Consider the following 18279-nt stretch of genomic DNA (forward strand, 5'->3'; position numbering starts at 1 on the left):
TAGAGATTGTTGGGGAGGAGATTCTCTGACCTAAAGCAATTCACACACCTTGGGAGGGCTCTGACCTTCCCCACCCTCCAATCTGAAACTGAATAATGGATACCCCCAAGGCAACCCCTTGAAGTGATAAGGGCACTTGCAGGGGGGAAAAACTAGACTGGCCATTTTAAATACCTGAAAGTTACTAAAGAACTAGCAGGTCTACCCAAGAAGTTGTTAAACACCTTGTGTTTGAGGTTTATGAAGTATTTTTTGCAGAAGATCAGACCAAAATATTGCCCCATGCATTAAACTGAGTTTACTGACCCCCCATTAGGGAAAATATGCAGTTTATTGAATGCTAAAAGCCTTTTCATGGTTTTGGCAGGGCTATTTTAAAAGAATTTCCTCATTTTGTTTTCATTCAACATCATTAAAACAAGAAAAGAGATGAAATCCCTAATTCTGAAAATTATTAACCTGACCTTGAAAACGTATGCATATATTTGTATTGACTTCGATGCACAAAAACAGACACACACACACAGAAAACAGAGCTCTAAAATGGTTACTTAATTATAGGTGGTTTTAAGCTTTTTCTTTTTTCTTTTCTTTTAAAGGAAAAAACTACTCTGTTCATACTCCCGAAGTCCTTCAATGGGTTTTCTTCTTTGAGAATGTTTTCTGCTGGAGATGGTCATTGAAATGAATGAAAAATGGACAAGCCCGGCCAAGTGAATTCTTGGCTGTAATCTCCTTGGGAAGTGCTTTGTGGGTAGGCAGCTGAAAGAACTGCTATAAAAGTCACGGAGTTGGCATTTAATCATTTCCGCCTCTCTGTTCCCGGGTCACATCTCTCCTTTTTGCTTGCATAAGAAATGTAAGGCTGCTAGAAGGAATCAATGTTTTAATGTCCAAGTTCAATCAACTACCAAAGATTTGTTTTCTAATAAGTGTTTCTTCAACAAATTTTCTGCTTTTCCCCATGGTGAGAAACATAACCCACATCTATGGTACCACCATTTATTAAAGTTCTTATAGCTCTGATTTCTGTATAAATAGTAGAGTACCTAGCAGTTGTGCTGGAATCTGCTACTCTTCTCCCTATAGCCTCTTGTCTCCTCTGTAGTAATGACTGGGCATCTAGTGAGGCACCCTGCCACACAGCTACTCACCTACATTATCTGGCTTCTCCTGCATTGGGTGTGGTCTGGTGGCCAAGTTTCCGCCAAAGAGATATGCAACTTCCAAGAAGCCTCCTCATGGGAGAGGGGGGATTGCCCTGTTTTCTCACTTCCTCTTTCCAACTGGCTGGAATGCAGATATGATGTGATGACTAGAGTGCTAACAGCCATCTTAGGCCATGAGGTAGAAGCTTCCTGATAGCATGGGGAAGTCATCATACCAGCTCTGGACTACCTACCTTCTAATTTCTTTTATCTAACAAAGAAACAAACTATCTCATTGAAGCTACTCTTATTTTAGGCTTTTGGTCATATATGGCCAAACCTAATCTTAATTCAATTTGTGCTTCCTTGGCACTCTCTCTACCAAATTCTATTCTCAAAACCCATCTATGCCCAGTTATCAAAAACAAAGTCTCTAAATTCTCCCAGGCAGATTTATATGAAGCCATTAGCTAAATTCCTTCATTCCGTAAGTCTAAGTGGCAGGCGTGGCATTGTCTTAGAATGGTACTGGAGATCATCTATGCGATCCCGGAAGAATTTATCCGGCCCAGAATGGAAACAACAAAGGTGGAGACTCCAAAATCTTCCATCCTCTTCACTAGCCTAATAAGCCAGCAAAATATGTGCCTCTGAGAACCACACATGTCCAGGTTTCTAGACTATGAACCGGAGGATTCGACTCACTGTCCCAAGACAATGTGTTTGCATTGAGAGCGTCATCCTAAATGAAGTCAGTCAGTCAGAGGCCTGTTGGCTTACACCAACTCCCTCCAATATATGCTTAGTCTCAATGCATCTTTTCAACTCAAGTTTCAAGCTGGTGGACTGACCTCAGACTTTCCTGTTATGAGTTTCTGTTCCTTTCCTTGGACGGATTATATAATTCCTATTACAAAATATTTGCAAATCACTCTGAGCACTTCGACGATAAGCTGGCTCTGCTTCAGCACATTACCAGGCTACGTATTTCTCCACATTGCAGAGAAACAACCACCACTGCAGCTGTGGCTTGGTTTAATTCTTTACCTCCGCTATTTTGGAAGCTTAGTATAGTCTAGTAAATGGTGTTATTATCCTGAAGGCTAACTAAGCAAAGCCAAACAGTCTATAGCAGGTTTTTAAAAGCCACAAAGATCTCTTGTAATACTCTAACCATGCAAAATGGAAATTTATAAACCCGCACAAGTCGCCAACTTATTTAGTTTCATGACAATTAGAAAATCACCACGACATTATTCGTTGCATTTTGTATAAAAGATATATTCTTTAGGGATTTAATTGATATAATGTATAAACAGAAAATATCTCACATTATGAAGCATGAAAAAAATTCACAGAAATTCCTAAAGCTGATTGAGGTTAGAAAAGATGAAAACATACTCCAGTTTGTCTCTTAAAACCACTTTCCTGTACCAACTGCTATATGACTTAAGCCCAGATGAATACCCAAAGGACGTTATCATAGCTTAGTTCTGTTTCTTATTAGAATAAGGCTTCCACACATGTCCCTGGACACATTTATACAATGTCTTCTCTATTCCTGGTTAACTTCCTGGACTCCTGACCAGACATTTCCATAAGGCCATCCTAACAACTGATGCCATTCACTGCATACTCCATAAGAGGGCTCTGTGCATGGATGCTCTCTGCATCCCACTCTGTGGATGGACAGAGAAAGGACCACAGCATGCTAACTCATGACCTTTTGGAGTGATGGTCTGATTCATTCAGCCAATTCTTACCCCCAATTTTGAGTAGAGCACGTAGCACAATACCTGGAGTGTGGTAAACACTCAACTGCATTACCATTATTGTTCTTATTACTACTAATTTCTTATCCTAAAAGTTAGTAGTTCCTGACTAGTAGGAGCCATCAACTAAGAAAATAATAAACAGTAATACATCATCAAGTACCTGCTATGAAATAATGAATCCAATAAAATGATGGATATAAAAACGCTTTTAAAATCCTAAGGGCAGTTTCTTCAGCAGAGATATGTCCCAATACCTCCTTCTGGGAGCAAACTAAGCTGTGCTCTGCTTTGTGCAGAGCAAAGGACTCAAAGCACTCAATGTCCTTTGCTTTTAAAAAAATCTTTTACAGTTTCTAAAATAAAAATAAATGTAAAAATTAAATTAAGAAGGTAAGGTGTAAGGGATCTTTTTGTTTTTTTGCGGTACGTGGGCCTCTCCCTGTTGTGGTCTCTCCCGTCGCGGAGCACAGACTCTGGATGCGCAGGCTCAGCGGCCATGGCTCACGGGCCCAGCCGCTCCGCGGCATGTGGGATCTTCCCGGACCAAGGCACGAACCCGTGTCCCTTGCATCGGCAGGCGAACTCTCAACCACTGCGCCACCAGGGAAGCCCGTAAGCGATCTCTGTCATCTGAATATCCAAGTGCCTACAGCTAAGGGGGCTGGGGGCGGAGCATAAGCCACCTTAGTACAATATTCACTGGTAAACCGAGCACTGATAAGAATACTTCCAACTGAAACAGCCCTTTCTGATGCTTATGTTCCTTCCTCCCCTTCAGCTCAGTGTCATAATCTGCCTCTTCCTGATTTTCAGATGAGGTATACCCAAAGGTATAATGCAAATGGAATGAAAATAATCACAGATCTCACAAGGATGTAGTACTGCATAAAGGCAATGAAAGCAGTGCTGAAAAACTGCTCACATCACAGCAGAGCTGTTGACAAGAGTGGGACTAGCTAACAACCAAAGGGGTTAAAACTGACTAGGATGACGGGAGGATGGTTGCTTCCAAGAGGATGATCTAACGCCTAAAGGATTTCGAGAGGCTCTTGAAGACTGCGGCAGAGATGAGCCTCTCTGTTCAGGCAGTGGAGAGTGTAATGTCCAAGAAAGGATGTCCTTTCATGTTATTGCACAACTCCAGAAATATTCAGAGGAGCATCCACAGTGACGGCTTAGTCTGCTCGAGCTGCCGTAACAAAAGACCACAGACTGGAGGGCTTAAACGGCAGTCTACGTTCCCACGGTTCTGGAGGCTGGAAGTCAAAGATCAAGGTGTCGGCAGCTTTGGTTTCTTCTGAGGCCTCTCTCCTTGGCTTGCACGTGGCCTTCTCACTGCCCTCACATGGTGCTCTGGTGTCTCTTTCTCTTCTTATAAGGACAGCAGTCATTGGATTAGGGCCCGACCCTTATGATCTCATTTAACATTAATCCCATCCCCCCCCAAAGGCCAAATACAATCTCATTGGTCTTGGGTTTGCTCTTGGTAGGCTGATTGCGGATAGAGGGACCACAGCTTATCGGCACAGCTCAAGGATGTGCTGACAGTCAGAGGTCAGTTAATGACACATCAGGTGTCTCCTCTCCCTAAGCATGACCAAGCACCATGCTTCATTCGGGGCATTCTGAAGAGAAGGGTTCTTATCTTAAGGCCAGAGCACAAAAAGGGGTAAAACACCTTCTACTGCTCCTGGAAATAAGAAACCTATTCTCCCACCTTTGTCCTTTACGCAAATCTGTACAAGCACGTCCCTCTGTTCTTTATAAAGAGTCCAACATGGAAAAATAGTAATTTTGGTAGTAAAAATTCTCTACCAAAAATGATAGTTCAATAAAACTAGACCACTTAGCAATTTTATAATGAGTCTATTAAAACAGGTCTTTCGGGATAAAGCATTTAAGACCAAGACTTAAATGACTTTTAATGACTTAAAAACAGAGTAAAAGCTAAGCACAGCCAAAGCAGTACTGTGAATGGTTAACTGAAATAGGACCCACCATCTATACAATCAATCATTAATAAAGCCAGATATTTCAGGTTTATTCTGCGGTGACTGATTAAAATATATTAAATGGACATGGCTGAGCCACGTAGACATGGCTAAAGTACATGAATTATCTGGCAAATCTAAGTAGCCCCATCCAAGACTCCAAATGTGGGAATCGTCAGAAGTAGAATCAATGCTGCCCACGATGAGCACAGCACACATAAACAATACTGTCCCAGGGAACGGTTGACTGAATAGATTCATCTACATGGCCCATGGTTATACTGTTGTATAATAAGTTCTCTTAAGTATGCAAGTTCCTTCCCCAAAATATCTCCTTTTCATTCCTCACTCTTTTACGGCAAAAAAGAAAAAAAAGAAAAAACTTTAACGTAATGGGCATGGCTATTGCACAATAATATGAATATACGGAACACTATGAACTGTGCCCTTAAAACGATTAAGGTGGTAAATTTTATGTTATGTAGACTTTGTACTACAATTTAAATGTTTTTCAATAAAATGCAAAAAAAAAACAGAGAGAAAGAGAAAGCCATAGACTTTTGACCTATTCATATTTTCAGCTAAATCATAGACCAAGTAGGACAACATAAGAGATGTTAAATCTCAGGAATATTTCAATTTATACACTTTGTTCAATGGAAATTTATTCCAAATATAATTGGTACAAACAGCAGCACATGGACAAATAGAGAATTTTTTGGTGCGTCTGATGTCTTTTTTTTTTTTTTTGACTTCCATACTTTACACCTATTTGATGGAAGGGATCAGAGGAATTCTGTTTCACTTAATTTCACCCTTACTACTTGCAGTAGAGAGGCCAAGACCATTGTTTTTTCAAATTTCATAATAATGGGAAATTTTCATTTATTGAAACAAATAGGGATGTTGGTACAATATGGTAGAAATATCTGATACAGATACAGCATATACAGTATATCGTTGCTATAAATGAAAAAAAAATCCTCGTATTTACTTTGTGTATTTCCTTCTCCTCTTCATGTTCAAAGCTTCTGATTAGAGTTAATTAACGTATCAAGGTGCCCTCGAGTCCTGGTCACGCTTGTGCATGCACGTGTCCACACATAACTAGACACACACACACAAATACACATACACACACACACACATTATTCATGGCTGATTTTACTATCAACTAAAAGGTCCAACAATCATCTTTTATTTTTTTCAGCCCCAAGTGAAGGATGTTTTTGTTTGTACATCAGATCCATTGATGAAGTCACCACAGCTCTGGGAATTACTCACTAGCTAAGCAGGCTTGCTGTGACACCAGGGGGATACGAACCATTGTTTTTTCCAGGAGTCACAGTAACAGACACTACTCTGCTTGTTCTTATTTAAAGGCTGAAGAGAAGGGGACTCTTGGAAAATAAATTCCAAAAGATTTGGAAATCATAACAGCTTTATGTCTGCTTTAAAAAAAAACTTAGAACAGGGCTTCCCTGGTGGCACAGTGGTTGAGAGTCCGCCTGCCGATGCAGGGAACACGGGTTCATGCCCCGGTCCGGGAGGATCCCACATGCCGCGGAGCGGCTGGGCCCGTGAGCCATGGCCGCTGAGCCTGCGCGTCCGGAGCCTGTGCTCCGCAACGGGAGAGGCCACAACAGTGAGAGGCCCGCGTACCGAAAAAAAAAAACAAAAAACTTAGAACATATCTAAACACAACTGAATTTCTAATCCAGTTCATTACGTATTATTTATCCTTGCTTTTTCTTTTCCACTCAGCCTCATTCATCTCTTCCAGTGATGAGGCATCTAACAACAAATGCTCTCAACTTCTAGCAAAAAAAGAAGCTTTCTCAAGTCCTCTAAGAGAAGGTGGAGGCACTTCTTCTACCTCCCTGCAAACTACTCAAGATGCAAGGAAGGTGACAAACCAACCTCCAAACCATGGTCACTGAAACAGGCTGACATACTTCGCATTAAAGAAGGCCATAAGCTCCAAGCCATGATATAACTGTTTCAGGTCTGTGCTTTACACCTAACCGATTCCCTTTAATACAACAGTTCATTGGAAGTGCCTTCTACTCACAAATACGCATCACTGAAAATCAGTAAGCAACAAAGGAGGAGATTCATCTGGACACCAGTTGTTTGTCTGGTACACGCCAAAATAATTTGTAATTTAGAATTGCTTGCTTTCACACGTCTCCTGTCTTCTTTCTGACCTACTTCACATCCTTTCATTCCTCCAAGTGATTTATAAAGTTTGAGGGTTGCCGTGCCCTTTGTCTCAGGAAACACTAGCACATCCCCCAGAACAGTTAAAAAGAAGATAATGATCCCCCTCATCCTCTCCCTGTTCTAGCTGAGGTCTGTTTGTCACCCGCAGGGCCATCAGCAAAGGCTCTCAGGAGATAGTCATAAACAAGCAATTAACGCACCCTCCAAAGCGGTGCCTGCCCCACATGACTCCTCCCCTCCCACTGGAAGCTTCTCCACCAAGTTCTGCCCAGACATGTGTGCTCCTGCCTTAAACCCCGAAGGCTAGAGGGCGAATCGTCACGACTCAGTAAAAGCTGCTTGAGTTGGGGAGGTGGCAGTGGGGACAGCAGTGGAAGAGAAGGGCAGTGTCCAGAAACAAGACCTCCACTCAAATTCACAGCTGGGTCACCACCTTTGTGGCCCTGGGAAAGTTGCTTAACCTCTCTAATTTCTTTCAGCTGTCAAATAGAGAATAAGTACAGGACAACTCACTGGTCACCCTGATGATTACCCAGGATGGCACGTGAAATTCTTAACTCATCGCCTAGCTGATCATAGTAAAACCCCAATACTTACTGTTTGCATGAACTCAGCCTCCTAAATAGATCTGTGAATGGGCTTAATAAATTGAACCATTTATGGACACTTCCTTGAGTTCCTCCAATTAAAGCTGTTATCAGTTTCCAATCAATTTAAATCAAATATTTAAAACCTGGCACAGCACCATCACCCTGGTCTGGCTCTTCTCCTAGGAAGCCTGCTCAACACCTGGTATCTTCAGGCTGCTGAGTCAAGGTTCTCTCATATGCTAACTTTGTCTCAAAGAAAAATGTTTGTCTCTATATCCTCCTTTTATGACAAAAGCCCTAAGACAGAGGTACAAACTCCAATGTTAAGAGTGTAAGTGTGATGCTTTTTCCCGGTTACCTGTCTAGATCTATTACATTAAGAGTGACCCCCAGCCATCCATCTTAAACCACCCATGACACCAGAGAGTCACAACGAAAATATTTCACAAGATCTGGATATATAAGATGTGTCGATCGTGGTGTCTTCCATGCCCACAGCTCTTCCTAAAGGAAGCAGACTTAAATGACTGTATTGTTTTTTGTAATTTTTATTTTACATTGGAGTATAGTTGATTAACAATGTGTTAGTTTCAGGTGTACAGCAAAGTGACTCAGTAATACATATACATGTATCTATTCTTAGGTGACTGTATTTTCTGTTCTGCCGAAACTGCTACCTGGGCCAGGGATGGGTAGTACCATGATGTGGCCTGGGATCTGGGGCACAAGCCTGTCTCTTTAGAGACCTGAACTAGAAAATACTGGAGGAGCGAGGTGGGGAGGTGCAGGATGAGACAGAGAGTGGCTGGAGGGGCCACAATGAACCAGAGATGCATGGAGAACGTGATGAGAAAGGAGGAATCAGAAGGTCGTGGGGACTGTGTGTAGGTGGTGCGGCACAGAAGGGAAGGCAGGAAGCCGGCTGGCGGCAGCTTGCTCAGGGCCAGGGATGCTCGGTTACATCACTCACAGCCTTCAAGTGAAGATCCAGAAACACCTGCCGCCGTGGGCCCCAGCGCAGCGCTTCTGGATTCAGAATAAACCCTCCGGCTCCCAAGTGCGCCAAGCTCAGCCCCGGGTTCCCGTGCTCAGATTTCCACGAGCTTCGGTTTCGGTGACCGCCTGGTGTGTGTGCTCATCTGAATGGATCTCTGTCCTTACAACCCAGAGTGTCACAGCATCCCGTGGGGATTTCCAATGTTACGGAGACTCCACCTTTTACTGCTGTAACTTATCCCTCAAAACATCCTCTGGTAAAGGAGACACTGGAAAATGGACCCCAAACGACTTCTATGACCGACTTTTATAACATACAGTTTTGTATTTCACTACAACATTCTTTCTGCATCATGTCACACTGCTCAGTAAAAGTCCTCCTTTACGACAGCATTCGTTCATCAAAGAAGGGAAGGAGTTGCCTGCCTGTTTTGTTCCGTGTCAGGGGTGACACTGGGCAGATGGAAATGAGCCCTATGGGAATAACTTTACAAGCTGCCTCACTGCCCTTATGCTGAGGCTCCCCGCACAAACAAGCCCCCCGGCCCTCTGCACACGAGGTGGAAGAGAGCCATCTGCTTGGAAAGCACATGTTTCCATCTAACAGCCTGCCCTGAGCTAGCATGTCTCTCCATCCAGAGGGCTGCATCATATTTTGCATAGCTCTGTTTTATATTTCAGGAGATGCCAAGTTCATGGAATGCTATAGTCTAAAAGTATTACCAACTATAAGATAAAGCATATTTTAACCATGTTCCCCAGGCCTGCATAGTGTACTATTTACGTGCAACAGTATAAATACACAAAGTTTCAAAGATTAGAAACGTGCAGGGCTTCCCTGGTGGCGCCGTGGTTAAGAATCCGCCTGCCAATGCAAGGGACACGGGTTTGATCCCTGGTCCGGGAAGATCCCACATGCTGCAGAGCAATTAAGCCCGTGTGCCACAACTACTGAGCCTGCGCTCTAGAGCCCGCAAGCCACAACTACTGAAGCCCGTGCACCTAGAGCCCGGGCTCCACAACAAGAGAAGCCACTGCAATGAGAAGCCGGCACACCGCAACGAAGAGTAGTCCCTGCTCGCCACAGCTAGAGAAAGCCTGTACAGCAACGAAGACGCAACGCAGCCAAAAATAAATAAATAAATTTATAAAAAGGAAATGTGCAAAAATATATAGAGAAATACTCTTGCTCCATGCTCTTTCCTTCGGGAACAAAAAGTCATGAGGGTAAATCGAGGCTTGTATTTGTCTTCAAGAAAGGTAGTTTAGGGCTTTCCTGGTGGCACAGTGGTTGGGAGTCCACCTGCCGATGCAGGGGACACAGGTTCGTGCCCCAGTCCGGGAGGATCCCGCATGCCGCGAAGCGGCTGGGCCCGTGAGCCACGGCCACTGGGCCTGCGCGTCCGGAGCCTGTGCTCTGCAACGGGAGAGGCCACAGCAGTGAGAAGCCCGCGTACCACAAAAAAAAAAAAAAAGAAAAAAAAGAAAGGTAGTTTAATCTGAGACATTCAAAGGGACAATTAGGTCGGCTATCATGTACCAAAATCTTGGGCAAAATGCCAAGCATTTAACTTGAAAAACTGCATTGGAATTTGGAGAAATATTTAAACTACTTTTATAAACACTGATAAAGCATGAAAGTGGATTTGTTATTTGTTTCAAATAAATGGCATATATTGACATTAACATGGCTAATACAACACATAGCTCTGCAAAAGTGTATCAATTGAGGCAGGTTGTTTTTAGCTGAAAGAAACTAAAATCTGAACTCAAACCTGCTTCAGCCATTAAAAAAAAAATCTCCCATAAGCAGAAGAACAGAGGTTGTGTAAACTGATAACGGGAACATCAAAAACCCATCTCTTGGCTCTGCAGTCTCAGTGTTGGCTGTATGATCCATTTTTGTAAATTTTTCTTTTTCTTTTTAGAAAATCTTTTATTCTGAAAATTTTCAAACGTATGGAAAAGTTACAAAAATTACACAGCCCATATATCCTTCACTGAAATTCATCAGTTGTTAACATGATTCCCCATTGCTTTGTCTCCCTCTCCATAATATATACATAATACTATTATTGCTGACCCATTTGAGAGTATGTTGCCAACATCATGATCCTTTACCCCTAAATACTGCAGCATCTCTCTCCTAACAACTGGGAGAGTCTCATGTGTCATCTGTACTGAGTTGACTAGTGTCTCCCCCAAAATTCGTGTCCACCTGGAACCTCAGAATGTGACCTTATTTGTAAATAGGATCTCTGCAGATGAAATTAGGTAAGATGAGGTCATAATGGATTATGGTGGGGCCTAAACCCAATGAGTAGGTGTCCTTATACGGCCATGTGAAGACAGAGACACACACAGAAAAGGCCATGTGATGACAGAGTTTGCAGTGCTATGGCTGCGAGCCAAGGAAAGACAAGGATGGCCAGCAACCGCCAGAAGCCAGGAAGAGGCGAGGAAAGACCCTCCTCTAGAGCCTTCAGAGGACACATGCCCTTCCCAGCTCCTTGCTTTCAGACTTAGAGCCTCCAGAACTGTGACAGAACGCATTTCTGTTGTTAAGGCACCCAGTTTGTGGTCCTTGGTTACAGCAGCCCTAGGGAACTAATACATAAGCACAACACATTTATGAAGTTCAGGAAGTCTAACACTGATACAATGCTAGTATCTAATATACAATCTACATTCAGATTTCATAAAGTTTCCCAAAATGTCCTTCATAGCATTTTTTTTCCCCAAACCAGACTCCAATCTAGGATCACACGTTGTGTTTAGGTGCCATGCCTCCTCAACCTGTTTCAATCTGAACCTGTCCTTCAGCCTTTCATCGTCCTTCATCACGTTGATGGTTTGATGAGCACAGGTCAGCGGTGTGATACAGCAAACGAGATCGCTAGGATCCCCATCATACACAGGGTGTTTCTTTTACGGTTGCTCATGCTGTGCATGGTACCACCACCAACAACCTCTCTGTTTATCCACCCTCCTCCTCACCACGGTAAAATCCATACCCCTGTTGAAAGGCCCAAATAAAGGCCTACCTCCCCCATGAAGCCCTTGCCCACTCCTGATTATATCATTTCTCCTGCTTCTTGAATTACATCCATAATAGTTACTATCTTAAGAGTTCATTTGACACTTAACAATAACTAGACTTTATTGTCATTCAACTTTTCCTAAGTATGCATTGTATCTTACCAAAATCGCCCTTACTCCTAGTACTATGTACTCAATATGTACATTACTTGAATTTAATTTAATTAACATTTTCAGTAATTTATTACACAATTAAATACTTAGTACTCTCACTAATGGACTTTTCCTGCTTTTCCTGCTTGACTTGGGTATAGTGGCAAAAGAAAGTAATAAAGAGAAGATCTTTCCATCTCAGAAAAGTCAGCAATTATAAATCAGTAATTATTTCCATAAGACCAATTATGCTTTCAGGTATAGAGCTGATGTTTTCTCATTAGGAGAAAGCACTCCAGAGAATAGACTAGGACTCATAGATAATAGGGAAGGTGGTTTTATTAGCGATTGCATTGAAAAGCTATATGATCCTGTTATTCATCAGAATAAGGAAAATGAAGGAATTAGAGTCAAGTCTCACTTATTCGTACTTATGTTATTGAAAGCCTATCTGACTAAAATAGAGAAGTCTGATTTATAGAATGTTTCTGAGGAAACAGTTTGATTCTTTCAAGTATAAAGAGTTATTTTTTAAAAGCCAATTCATAATGAATTGCTCAAATGAAATCTTGCTTTAATAAATATATAAGAAGGGGCTGCAATTAGCAGATCAGAGCCAGAAACATGAATCAAATAGAAAACTAATTTAGTTCAGAATCAGATCTGGGAATGCTTTGACATCCTAGTTTTATTCCAGCTTCATACTTTCCAAAAATATAAAATTGGTTCATTAGGTGGTTTTGCTTTTCCTTTTAAAACTGAATTAATAGTTCCTTTCTGGGTCAAAATATGGTTCAATTTCCTAAGTCAAAGAAAGCTTCAGTATCTTCTTCTTAGCCTGTGCACTGGCATTCGCTCATGCTGGAAATTGCAGACTCTGTACATAAACAAGAGCTTCACTGTGCTTGCAGGTAAGTCATCTTGCTCCCCTTCTGCTTTTGTTTCCTTTATTCTTATTACTTGATCCCTTTACATGCTTTCATGATGCATACAAAAGTAAGCATCACTCTCGCCCTTTTTGAATTAACACAAATAACTGAATCTTCCAACCTGGGATTAATCTTTTCATCCTCTACAATCCCAAAGCATGTCTAGGACCCTGATCTTACTTTCCAAACTCAAAACTTGGATACTTGGTCTTGGAGAAAAGTTCTTTCTGATCCAGGGATGGATTTCAGTGATGAGTCCACAACAGAGAAATAAGCACTGAATCACATTCAGTTACATATATATCTATTGAGACTCCTCTCCTCATTGCCGGTCTAGTTATGCTTACTCTCATATACAGCAACAACTGCTTAAAACCTTCCAGTTAAATAAGCACAATGAAGACTTCTTACCTTCACAAACTTCGAGGTTTAGTCTGACTGAGCAGATAAAAGTTTTGCTAATATGTCAGTAAGTCTATGGGTGTGGTCCTCACAATCCTACGCTGTTTTAAAAAGGGAAAACAAATGGAGATGACCAGCATGTCAACCATACTGTCTATCGGTTTCCTCCTTTATGAAGTTCAAGGCTCAGTGTCTCAGGCTAATTCAGGTTCTTCATGAACAGCCAAAGCCTTTAGAGCAAGTTACTGTACTCTTCCACTGTGACGCCCCCAAATCGCCCCGTGAGAGACCTGTCAGGACGACACACGACAGTCTGCAGCTTATATTGGCCTTTCTTTGGTCTTTGGCCCTGTGCACCAGGCTCGGTGAGCCCACACTATGCTTCAGGCTCGGTGAGCCCACACTCACCGAGAATCTGCTGTTTATATAGAGTCTTCAGCCAAAAACTATAGTTGAAGGAAGATCAGCAAGAATGATCTCCCAATGGATCAAAAAACATTTCGGAGTGTAAAACCAGAATGTGTTCTGGCTCTCTTTCTTAACTTTTAACATATTGATTTAAAATCACAACAGAGAACAGAGAGATAAGTCATCTCCAGACAATGTGTTTTTAGTTTCACTACTTGGACAGACAGCGGGCGTCTCTCTGGAACTATCAGGAAGAATGACCACCATGTGAATATTCTAAGCTCAAAATCATAGTTTTTGGAAGTTGTCCTCCAATACTAACTGGCTTATAACCAGCAACTCATTTCGGGGTACATTTTGCAATGAATTTATGGGGAGGCTTTTGCAGGTAATAAAATTAGACATGTGAGCTGGTAAAGTTTTTTGTGGTTGAAATGAGTCATTAATCCTGCTCTGAAACTGTCCTGGATAAATTCATCACAGCCATGTACTTCTACCCCTATGAAACTGCTTTTATTGAGGGGTGCATTGGAGAAATCCCCTCTGCTTATACTGAGGGAAGCTATAAGAAATGGCCATATGAAACTTACTCCATACCTGTGATTATTCTTAAAACTATTACCAGAGCATCACAATATAAAGGCCTTACTTGGAGGATAAAGGTACTGACCCTTCATTGAAAAATGTCATTATTTACATTCCGAATCCATAATGATGAAAGCATATTAGAAAAAGAACATGAAGAAGAGGGATTTCTCCAACTCTTAATTACCATAATTCATGAATTCTAAATCCCCACGTATTATACGATGCACCATTATTTTACGAACTAAGAAAGAAATAAAAGCTGTCAATTAAATTATGCCACAATGCCTTATCACTTCAAATTTTTGTTTCACACCTAGTAAGAGAGTTTTTTTACACACAGATGTTTATCAGATATCACCTTTGTACTTAAGTAAAAAGGAAAATACCAGAAAAAAATGAATTAGTTAAGTATCCCTAACACTTTTTTTTTTTTTTTTTTTGCTGTACGCGGGCCTCTCACTGTCGTGGCCTCTCCCGTTGCGGAGCACAGGCTCCGGACGCGCAGGCTCAGCGGCCATGGCTCACAGGCCCAGCCGCTCCGCGGCATGTGGGATCTTCTCGGACCGGGGCACAAACCCGCGTCCCCTGCATCGGCAGGCGGACTCTCAACCACTGGGCCACCAGGGAAGCCCTCCCTAACACTTTTTTACATTCAGAATCCAACTTCGGATTATGTTTTGACTCCAAACCATCCAGTTCCAAGTCTTTCCACACAATATTACCTCTGCGCCATCAAAAGCTTTGATGACACAGCATCTGTAAGAGGGCTCCACTGCTGTCACCGGGATTTCCTTCCAAGCTGCTGATACCCACGCTGTGCACTGTGCTGCTGGCCCTCTGGATGTTTGTGCAAAGGCAATCACAAGCGTCACAACTGCTGCATGGCTGAAAGCTGCTGTCAGACACCACTGACTATAAGAAGCAATCCTGTTTCCAGAATTATTATAATGGAAACATGTGTTCCTTAGAACCAATACAACGTGGTAGTTTTGCGACCTTGCACAAGTCCCTTAGCCTAGATTTCATCTGCTAATCAAAAGGAGTATCCTTGATCAGCAGGAAAGGCCCTCCGGGCTTTAAGATTCTGTGACTTTATTTGTACTGTTGTGTTTATTAGGTAGTTAGGTTCGAAACAATCAACAGGATGCTTTTAGACTATTTGAAAACAATTTGAGAATAGAGAGAGGTCCAAATTTCTCCTGCTCCCTTCCTTTGGCACTACCTGATGAGACCTATAGATTACTTCTGGACGCCTTTACCCAAACCTAGGCTGCAATGCACAGATTTTAACTTAAGGATATCTACTCAACTGGTTTTTAAGAAAGCACTGCACCTAGAGGGGAAGGAGACAGGTACCAGTGCCCATTTATTAGGAGGAAAACCATGTCCTTCATAACCATATCTGAACCTGGGTTCCAGTCACAGGCTTACTGCTTACCAGCTCTGTTGAGTTTAGGCAATTATACAATGCCTCTGTGACCCCCTCAAAGTCTTCCTATGTAAATGAAGGTGAAAATTCATGCCTCAGTTTATGTCAAGGAATACACATCTGGTATAGATCTAGCACCAAGTATAGTCAGTAAACGTTCCCTTCAAGGATATGAATTCTGCTGAATTCTTCCCTAAATCCTACACCCCCAATTATTTGTAAAGTTGCCTTGATTAATGCATTGCTTCCTACTCAATGACCAAAGGAGAGGGGAGCAGGCTTTGAATGTCTATACTCTTAAAAATGTTTGTCATGCTCATGAAGATGAGCAGAATCCCTTCTTTCATAGCAGCTAATTTATTTGGGATCTTTTTACTTTCTCATATAAGTCATAGAGATTGGAGAGTTTAGTACCTTCTAAATATCACAGCTATATGAAAATGGTATACTACTTTAATAAAATTATGTTATGCAAGAAATCACCAAAGCCACTGCTGCCCCACACCAGCCATTCCACGGCAAGAACCTGTGCCAACTTTGAACTCCTGGGGCCCCATAGGGCCAAGGTTTTGAAAACCATGTTTGTCTTCTCACCTTATGAAGCATTTTGCCCACTTCTGTCTGTTTCAGTTCCGATTACCAAAAAACCCACTAGTTCAGCTTTCTGCCATAATTGCAATCGATCAAAAGTTCTATTTATTGTAAGCATACAACTATTCTCAAATCCAATTCACCACAGCACAAAAGTGGTAAAAATCATGGTGCTTGTTCTATTGTGATAATAACTTATTTACTTGTTTTTAAAAATTCTGTTTGCAATCAGGAATGCCACCTGTGGGTTTAAAACAGGAAACAAGAAATAGAGGTTTTAAAACCATGCAAATGTGCAAGATAATGTTTAAAAGTAATAACCGTCTGAAAGTATTGAGGATTGAGACAGAAATGGAACTCCCTGTCCCTGAGGGGCCCCACAATGAGCTGACAGGATCTCCCTGGCCACACCTCATGACGCCATAGTGAATAGCAAAGTTAATCAAGAAAGCAGAGGCTGTTTCTTTAAAACATGGGTTTTAGTACATGGAGATGCAAATGAGGCTCACTTTGATAACTCTTGCACGTGTGTGAAAACACATGCAAGAAGTGCACAGTCATTCCTTTCAGAATGACATTTTATAAACCAATCGTGCAAAGTAAGAAGGAAAACTGCCAGAATTTCTGGACATGTATTGGCCAGGAACAATATGATATAAAGCTCAATCAAGCAAACAAAGAAAAAGATTGCTCAAAGCTGCCTTCAGGATTGGATACAGAATCTCTTCAGAAGGAAAAACTCACATGCTGAGAGATAATTTGTTGAAGCTCTAGACTGAAGATGTGGTCAAAACAGTCTCAAGGGGAAAAAAAATAATAATAATAAATATATATATATATAAAAGAATAACCAAGTTGAAAAAAGGCATCAGTTTTGAATGGCACTGTTACAGGATGTTTCAATGTGCTTGAAAGACATACCTACCTTCCCTATTCAAGATGAAAGTCTATAAAATGAGCAGTTAGGCCTCCAGGCCCCCATCCCGACATTGCAGTTAAGCCACCACTGCTCCCCCAAACCCTACAGAAGATACAAGGCTGGACTCAGGAGAAACTGAGTCGGTGACACCAGCAAAGAAAACGTACAAATGGGAATGAAGATCTACACTGGGAGATTGAGAGCTGAGCGATGAGACCCCTCTCACCTAATCTCCTTCCTCACCAGATCCAGAATGGAAGAGCAAAGCTGCCATCCCCCATTTTCTCCAGGCAGAAGACTAGAAAAACTGAACCAGAGAACTGTGGAATTTCAAAATACTGGGAACAGAAACAAGATATTAAACTGCTCTGGGGCTTCCTGGTGGCGCAGTGGTTGAGAGACCGCCCGCCGATGCAGGGGACACGGGTTCGTGCCCCGGTCCGGGAAGGTCCCACATGCCGCGGGGCGGCTGGGCCCGTGAGCCATGGCCGCTGAGCCTGCGCGTCCAGAGCCTGTGCTCCGCCACGGGAGAGGCCACAACAGTGAGAGGCCCGCGTACCTCAAAAAAAAAAGAAAAAAACCAAACTGCACCCTGAAAATGGAAAACTGGGCACACACAGAAAAGCGGGAATCAGAATGCCACTGGACTTCTTGACATTGATACTGGAAGCCTAAGAACAAAGAAATAATGCTTCCAAAACTGCAAGTGAAAATTTTCTTCCTAGAATTCTCAAATGATCCTCATTTTAGCAAAAAAAAGAAAACAAAAGACAAATATATATACTTGTGTGTAAGTACACACAGCAAAAGAAAAAGAGAAAGAAAGGACATAAACAAAAATGTTAAAAAAGAGAGAAAAAATAATGTTAAATAGCTGGTTAGATATTAAAATTCATCTCAGTGTTTCTCTCATGGTTGGAAGAAAGCCAACACAATGAGTTCTGTCATCTCATTATCTCTTTGGTGTATTTACAATGACGATGTCTCTGAAGACGTTAATCCTCAAAATTCTTTAGGTAAAACCATCTGGTGAAGAAATCTTAAATAAGATGTATGAGTTTTCAGCTAGGCTGATACTGACACATATCGATATGTCAG

At 41.9% G+C, this 18279-nt stretch overlaps 1 protein-coding gene across 3 annotated transcripts in view; it reads right to left on the bottom strand.

Annotated features, from left to right (window-relative positions):
• Positions 1-18279, bottom strand: part of NCAM1 (neural cell adhesion molecule 1) — a 323397-nt gene that overhangs the window by 255416 nt on the left and 49702 nt on the right. The gene's annotated exons all lie outside the window — the stretch shown is intronic.

This window comes from Phocoena phocoena, chromosome 8 (genome assembly GCF_963924675.1).
Source record: "Phocoena phocoena chromosome 8, mPhoPho1.1, whole genome shotgun sequence".
NCBI classification, from domain to species: domain Eukaryota; kingdom Metazoa; phylum Chordata; class Mammalia; order Artiodactyla; family Phocoenidae; genus Phocoena; species Phocoena phocoena.